Here is an 8,097-nt window from a genome sequence, read left to right on the forward strand (position 1 = left end):
AGTGAAAATTAATGCCATTTACTGGGGGTTAATATTGGGTCAGGCTAAATAGTCCATGTACTGTGTTGTGCATAATAGTCCCCAAATACTAAGAAAGGTCTTTTACTCTCGTATTTTAAAGGATACTCAGAAATGGAAAGAAAGTTGCCCACACAGTTTGCAGATGACACAGCCTAGATTCACATCAAGATGGACTCTAAAGGCTTAGTTTAAAGGAAACAGCAAAGCCATATTGAAGCACTCAGTTGATTAGCGGTGGAAGATGGCTGGGTGATCCACATTTATTTACTTGAAAGGAACTTTTTCAGCATCTATTATGTGCCTGGCAGCAAATGTGGTTTTAAAGTTGCCCATAATGCTTTTCCATCCCTCTGAGAAAACAGACTAGTGTTGGAACCAGAAACACAAACAAACCCTTACTTTGTGGTGTTAGGGAGATGACAGATTCAGGGACAATTGGAATAGAGTAGAAGGTGCACACAAATTTGCCCAAAAGGTAAGAGACGGTTTATCAAAGGAAGTGTCACTTTTCTGTCAAAATGCAGTTGACATTCAGAAGTTGACAATACATGTAGAGAGATGGGTAGGAGAAATTGTGAATCCTTAGGGAGCTACATATTTTTAGGTATTATTGCTGGCTTGTTGAAACATGAGTGGGAAGCTTAAACTATGATATCAAATATACTTTTAATGTTTTGCCAAAGGTTGGGGGTTTTTGTTTGTTTGTTTTTTCCTGAAGCCAATTGGGAACCATGGGTAGGTTTTAAGCAAAAAAGGAACAGGACTGCCATTTCATTTAGGATTAGGCTTGACAGCTAATAATGGAAAACTCCAAATTAATACCAGTTTTAAAACAATGGAAGTTTATTTTTCATGTAAAAGTCTGGAGTTAATGTAGTCCAGGACTGCTATAGTGGCTCTTCTCAGGAATTCATGGTCTTTCCAAACCATCACTATCTGTGGCTTTCAAATTCATATTTCAAACTCAGTTTCGGCAGCAAGATGGGAGGAGTCATAAACAAGGAAGGGAGCTTTTTATAATAAAATACCAGAGACTGATGACTTATGAACAACACACACTTATTTCTCACAGTTCTGAGGGCTGGAAGTCCAAGGTTCAGGGTGCCAGCATGGTCGAACTATGATAAAGGCCCATTTCCAGATTGTAGACAATTGACTTCTTGCTGTATCTTCACATGGTGAGAGGGTTGTGAAGTTCTAGGGGGTCTCTTTTATAGGAGCAATGATACCATTCACAAGGCTCCACCTCAGGACCCAATCACCCCCAAAGGCCTCATCTCCTAATACTATCATACTGGGCATTAAGATTTCAACATATGAATTCTGGATGGACACAAACATTCAGACTACAGTAGAAAAGCTTAATCACTGTCTTAAGGAAGAGCACCAGAGGCTTCATCAGAACACTTCTATGATTTTATTCCATTATCAGGAATTAGCCACATGTCCCTATCCAACTACAAAGAAGATTGGAAAATGTTTTTACATGGACAGCCATGGGTCTACATAGAAATCAGGTTTTGTACTACTCTACTAGAACTGGAGAATGGATATTTAGGAAAGTTAGTAATCTATGCCACAAGTAGATCTGAAATTTAAAGATCACTCCGTTGTCCTTGTAATAGACAAGGATACAGGCATATATATGAAGGTACAAGACTAAGATTGCTGGTATCCATGGGACTGGAAAAATGCTCTTCCATCCCCTTCCAATTACTTAGGCTTTGACCAATTAAGGAAATAGCTGTCTTACCTTTATTTCCCCACTATTGAGTCAGAGGTGGATATATGCCTCTTTCAGCAAATGAGTCATGCTCAAGGTTGGGCAAACCTGCCTGGATATGCAGAATGGACCATAATATGAATGTGGCTTGGATTGTATCCTTCATTGACTTAAAATGCTGCTCATTGTACTTTTGACCCCAAATAGATATATCAGATTTCTTATTCTGATTATGTACAGAGCCAGGATATAAAAGAGGAAGTTTCTTCATTCATGTTATTCAGGTTAGCAGTGTCAACATGTTTTGTCTTAGGGATATTCATAGAGTTAATTGGTTAAGAGCGTGTGTTTTAGAACCAAAAAACTCTGAATTAAAAATTCAGCCATGGTACTCATCTCAGGCTGATTTTAGAGGCAAACTTCTTAATCACCATGACATATTGCCTTCTTTCTGAGTCTTTGTTAATTTTGGCCCCTTCCCTAAATTGCCTTCAAGTAAGGTGAAGGAAGTGGTCGTAGCAACTTTGATGAGTGCTAGCTACTAAGAAGTATTGGCAGACCAATGGACTTGAAGATACTAGAATGTAGCTTGGGGCCCTGACTGCATCCACTTACCTCTTTACCTTCATATAGCCACTTTAGGAATTGACTCCTTTCCTAGAAGTATGTCTAGTGCTCCACAAAAGAAAAAGCACAGATCAATGTTGGCTCATCCAGTCCTCACCATCCTCCATCCACCTGTGCTTTGTTTCTCCTATTTTCTCCTAATGTCCTTGTGCTCCTTTTCTTTCAGAGTCCTGTCTACCATTTTCTAACTTATCATTTTCTCCTGGTCCTACATCATGGCTTGATTCTTAGCTAATGTTTTCTTAGAGATATTAAATACTGGGCTTCCTCACAGAACAACAAGGTTGAGATACAGCATCATGTTTGACGACTGCTGAGATTAGACTGGCCTGACTTTACTTCTTTCCTCCACAACTACTAATTCTGGACATTGGGTAATCACATAACTATCCCAAGTCCTTGTTTTCTCATCAGTAGGATGGAGGGTAATGACAATCCCTATTGTATATTCAATAATTTAATAAATAAATTAATATATAAATATTTGGTCTAGTGTTTGGGGTACAGTAAGCACAAAGCAGTATTAGCCACTCATGTTATTTTGGGGATTAGAGGATTAAGACATAAGATTGAGGAGTTGCAAGGTCTATATCATGAAGAGCTATTTTATGATGAAGCAGCTAGATTTTGGCTGCAGGGAAGAGGGGTTCCAGATAGGAGAGTGTATTCATTTCCTATCGCTACTGTAATGAATTCCACCAAATTTTGTGTCTTAAAACAACACAGATTTGCTATTTTGAAGTTCTGGAGATCAGAAGTCAAAAATGTATAGACAGTGCTGTATTTGTCCTGGATACTCTATGGGAGAACTTGTTCCCTTGCTTTTTCTGGTTCCAGAGGCTGCCCACATTCTCTGGCTCATGGCCCCACATCACAACAACCTCTGCTTCCCTCATCTCATTTCCTTATCTGACTCTGACTTTCCTGCTTCCCTCTTATAAGGACCTATGTGGTTAAGGGGGATCACTCAGATAATCCAGGGTAATCTTCCCATTTCAAGATCCTTAATTTAATTATATCTACAAAATTCTTCTTGCTATGTAAGGTAGCACATCTGTAGGTTCTGGGGATTATGGTGTGGACACCTTTGGGGAAGCATTATCCAGCCTGCCACAGAGAGTAGCATGGTTATTTGGGGATTTTTCCAGATTACTCTAGTGAGAATAGAGTTAGGGACACCAGTTAAAATGCCACTGTAAGATGGAGGAGAAGGGATATGAACAGAAGCATTAGAGGCAGTATGGATGCTGAGGAGAAATGGGTGTGGAGGAAGGAACCAGGCTCCCTAGGACTTGGTCAGTACTATGGAAGGAATGTCTGTATCTTCCTTTCAGGTTCTTCTGTGCAATCCTAATCCCCAATGTGATACAGTATTAGGAGGTAGAGACTTGGGAGGTAATTAGGCCATAAGAGTGGAGACTCGTGAAAAGGATTAACATCCTTATAAAAGGGGTGGCCATGTGAGGGCAAAGGGAGAAGTGGGCAGTCCCTAACCCGGAAGAAGGTCCCCACCAGAACCTGACCGTGCTGACACTTGACCTCAGACTTCTAGCCTCCAGAGCTGTGAGAAATAAATGTCTACTGGTTACAAGCCACCCAGTCTGTGATATTTTGTTATAGCAGCCTAAGCTAACTGAGATTGCTAGTGAGGATAGAGAAAGAGATGGATTCTGGATGTCCAGCTCTAGGATCAGAAAGGATGGTGGAATCTTTATAAGTTGGCACAAACAGGGGTGGTGGTGTCTGACAAACTGACCAGGGCTTTCTGAGAAATCCTGCTTCCTCTAGCCTGTGGCCATTCTTTATAAAAGACAGAGGGCAGCCTGGCCTAGAACGGCATTTCCCCACACTCTGCTCATTCTTTACAAATTTTTCCATATCTGTTTCAAATTCTGAATATTCTTTAAATGGACTTCTGGTAAAAGTCTCTTTGTCCAAAGCAATTAGTTTCATGAAACCACAACTCCAATATTTCTATGTATTTTGATACACATACAATTCATAATCACTGAAATGGGAATATATTTTTCCACTCACCACTGAGAATTGTCTCACATCTTATCAGCACTAAGCTTGCCACATATAGACAAATACTGTTGTAATGATAAGAACACAGACTGAGAAATTCAAATCTAGACTTGAATGAGTCACTAGAGCTCCTGATATATGAAAAGAGATAATGCCTAACTTACAATGATTTGATTAGACAGTATGGGGAAAATGTGGGGAACCATGCCTCATAGTAGGCACCCAAGCTATGTGTATTTATACCATAATCTTCTGATGGTTTTTTCCTCATATATTTTAAAATTCCAAGCCTTTTCATGAGGTCTGCCAGTTAAGTCTGATGAGCCTGCTAGAAAATGTGTTGTCTTTGCAGCCTAGATGGCAAAGTTGAATGTAATGCTATTTATTGTCTCATGAGTCTTCTTTACCTTTCAGACCCTTGGGGTCAAATATTTTTGCCCCCAAATATTTTGGGGTCAAGTGTGGGGCTGAGGGAAGCAACTCATCCTTATTTGACTGTTCTGGGAAAACCTTAGGTCTGGCTCTGCTGGACTGCTGGGTGAAGGAAACCTGATTTTCTTTAAGATTCAAAGCAAGAGTTTGAGATGGGAAGCCCTATTACTTTCTGGACTACGTTGGAATCATTCCTCTGCTTCTGGTTCTGAGGCTTTTTGCTTACAAAGTTCTGCTCTCATGACCCATTTGGGAACATCACTGAAGGTCCACAAGATAGAACCAAGTGAGTTTTTCAAAACACCCCAGGATCTCTCTCCACTGTGACCCCAGCCAGTATAACAGAATTAGACTCAAAGCAGCATTTGCTGAAGATAGCACTGTTTGCATGAACTTTCCATTGATACATCTGGTTTTCCTTTTGAAAAAGGCCCTCAAACCTCATAAAACTGAAGTCTGTTGAATCAAACCACAAATTCCTTATAGCTAACCTCAGCAAAACTCCCTACACTCTGTATACTCAGTCCCTCCTAACCCCATTTCTCTTTTCTCTTCCATCTTCATTAACTTAGCTGGAGCCAAGCTCACAAGGATAAATCAGAGTTGTTGTTGTTGTTTTTAAATTCAATTCCTATTAATAAAAATTATGGGTCATTTTTCTGCCTTAGACCTTTGATTTAGAATAGCTGCCATTTATTGAGCTCTAACAATGTGCCAAGTTCTTTACGTAGTATCCCATTTAATCCTACAACGGTCTTGCAAGGTAGGTGGTATTTTTCCAGTCATTCCAATGAGGAAAGAGAAACACAAAGTCAAAGAACATGCTGGTCGTCTTGCTCCTGCTGGGTGGTGGATTTAGTAACTCTAATCTCATTTGTCAACTCCAATGTCTTCATTTCCCATAGCTGTCTCTCTATATGACACATCCCTAAGACTTAATTTACAAATATGATTTGATGGTTAAAATAACTCCTCATTTGCCTCAGGCAATTATTACCCTGATTATTGACTTCATGGTGGTGATGATTATTGCTAGGACTAATAAAAGCTGCTGCTTTCTTTTTTAAAATATTTGTAGTTATTTGTTTGAGGGAGAGACAGAGACAGAGATAGAGATAGCAAGAGAGAGAATGAGCTGGGAGGAGAGGGAGAAGCAGACTCTCTGCTGAGCAGGGAGCCTGATGCGGGGCTTGACCCAAGACCCCAGGATCACCACCCAAGCCGAAGACAGACACTTAACCAACTGAGCCACCTGAGCCAGGTGTCTCCTGCTGCTGCTTTCTGAATATCATGGTAACCACTTACCAAAACTTATATTCCTACAATAATCTCTTGAAGCAAATACTATGGTCCCCAAACTATAGATGTGTAAACTGAGATACAGAAAGGTTTGTTAACCTGTCCAAGTCACATAGCCATCAACTCATAGGAACTTCAGATATTAATAAACACAAACCTGTGTCTATGCCAGCACCTTTGAAATGTTTCATAGGGTTAACTCATTCAGTCCCTGTGATAATCATGCAAAGTAGATAGCATTATCTCATTATCTTCTATATTGCACAAATGGAGAAACTGAGGCACAGAGAAAGGAAGTGACTCCTGAAAGCCACACAGCTAGTCTGTGGGATGAGGGGCTCGAATGGGAGACAGTACAGTCCTGGGTCCTGACTCAGAGCTCGTCACCACATCCCTATGCTGCTTGACTGTCTGATTTCAGAACCTCCTTGCTCTGGACAGGTGTCTGTGTGAGTGGATTTAAACTGTATTTTTCATCCATTTCTTTTAGTCTCTGGTGACCTCATTGTGTCGAAAGGACGGGACTTGATGCATGCTCTGTCAGTGGTGATCATAGTTACTGAGATGGGTCTGCACTGATGTCTGGGAGTTTGGACTGAATCTTAATGACATGTGAAGGCGACCTGCAAGAAATATACTGCTCTGTTGGAAAGCTGGTGCTCTGCTAGGCAGGAGGAATCCTCACAGATTGGCGGTTCCCCTTCTGTCAGGCCCTGTTATGGACAGTGTTCATGTGGTCAAAGCTTATCTAAAGGCTGAACAAGTCAACACTGTAATCTTCTGGAATGTTGGAAAAGGGGAAAAGTAAGTGTTGGGTGTGAGTGGTGAGGTGGGGGAGGGTCAGCTGCAAGATGGAAAATTCATTAGAACAAAGGGGAACTGGGCACTGGCCAGCTGTCTGTTCAGGAATGAAGGGCCAGGAATGGTAGGCAAAACAGAGGGACTTTTCTTTAATTGCAGGCATGGAAATCGAGAAATCAGCATCCAGAAGAATCCCAGTGACAAGCTGGGCTCCTAGGTAGGTATTACCCTGTGTTTGATTTTCAAACTTTTCCTCCAGCATGTTTGCAACACAGTAAGGCCTAAAGTGGACCACAGCACATTGGGAAATTTCTTTAAAACCACATGTTTTATTAATCAAATACCTGCCAAGTGGGAATTCACATTTGTGTTTGTTTTAATACTTGTTTAAATTCCCATTCAGTTCAATTTCTTAACTTATGGTATTTACCTTTCTCAATCTGACTTATTTCACTTACATATTACCCCTTAGGTCCACCCATGTTGTCACAAATGGCATGATCTCATCTTTTATTATGGGTTAGTAGTAGTTCTGTGTGTGTGTGTGTGTGTGTGTGTGTGTGTGTCTGCATCACATCTTCCTTATCCATTTGTCCATCAATGGACACTTAGGCAACTATGTCCTAGTTACAAAAATTAAATCAAATAAATAAAAAATAAATTTCTTAACCTATTCTAATTTCCAGCTAAAAAAGATGCCTGATGTTTATCCCTGGATATGAGCATGTCCAAGAACACTATTTTATATCAATGGTCAAGAAACATCTTCCTATTCTGGAGTTATGGGAAGGTACCCTTCAGCAATACAGAGGTGGAAGGAAGAATATTTGAAGGAGACTGATATTTATGTCACCTATATTATACCAGGTACTATGTTAAGTGTTATATATACATACTACCTCATTTAATAATCATAACAGCTATGCAGTTGTTATTATTAATCCCCTTTTTACAGATGAAAAAACCAACCCAGAAAGGTAAGTTCAATTATTATGGGACACAAAACCACAAATAATCCAATTAAAAATGGGCAGAAGACATGAAGAGACCTTTCTCCGAAGAAGACATACAGATTGATAATAGACACATGAAAAGATGCTCAACATCACTGATTATCAGGGAAATGCAAATCAAAAGTACAACGAGATAACACTTTATACCTGTCA

At 40.1% G+C, this 8,097-nt stretch overlaps 1 long non-coding RNA gene across 1 annotated transcript; it reads left to right on the top strand.

The window, feature by feature from the left end:
• Window positions 1-6,631: 6,631 nt before the first annotated feature.
• LOC111097962 lies at window positions 6,632-7,792 on the top strand. The gene is made up of 3 exons (XR_005366449.1): window positions 6,632-6,934; window positions 7,091-7,148; window positions 7,618-7,792. It is a non-coding gene; the product is annotated as an uncharacterized LOC111097962 (long non-coding RNA).
• Window positions 7,793-8,097: the final 305 nt, after the last annotated feature.

This window comes from Canis lupus, chromosome 11 (genome assembly GCF_011100685.1).
Source record: "Canis lupus familiaris isolate Mischka breed German Shepherd chromosome 11, alternate assembly UU_Cfam_GSD_1.0, whole genome shotgun sequence".
NCBI classification, from domain to species: Eukaryota; Metazoa; Chordata; class Mammalia; order Carnivora; family Canidae; genus Canis; species Canis lupus.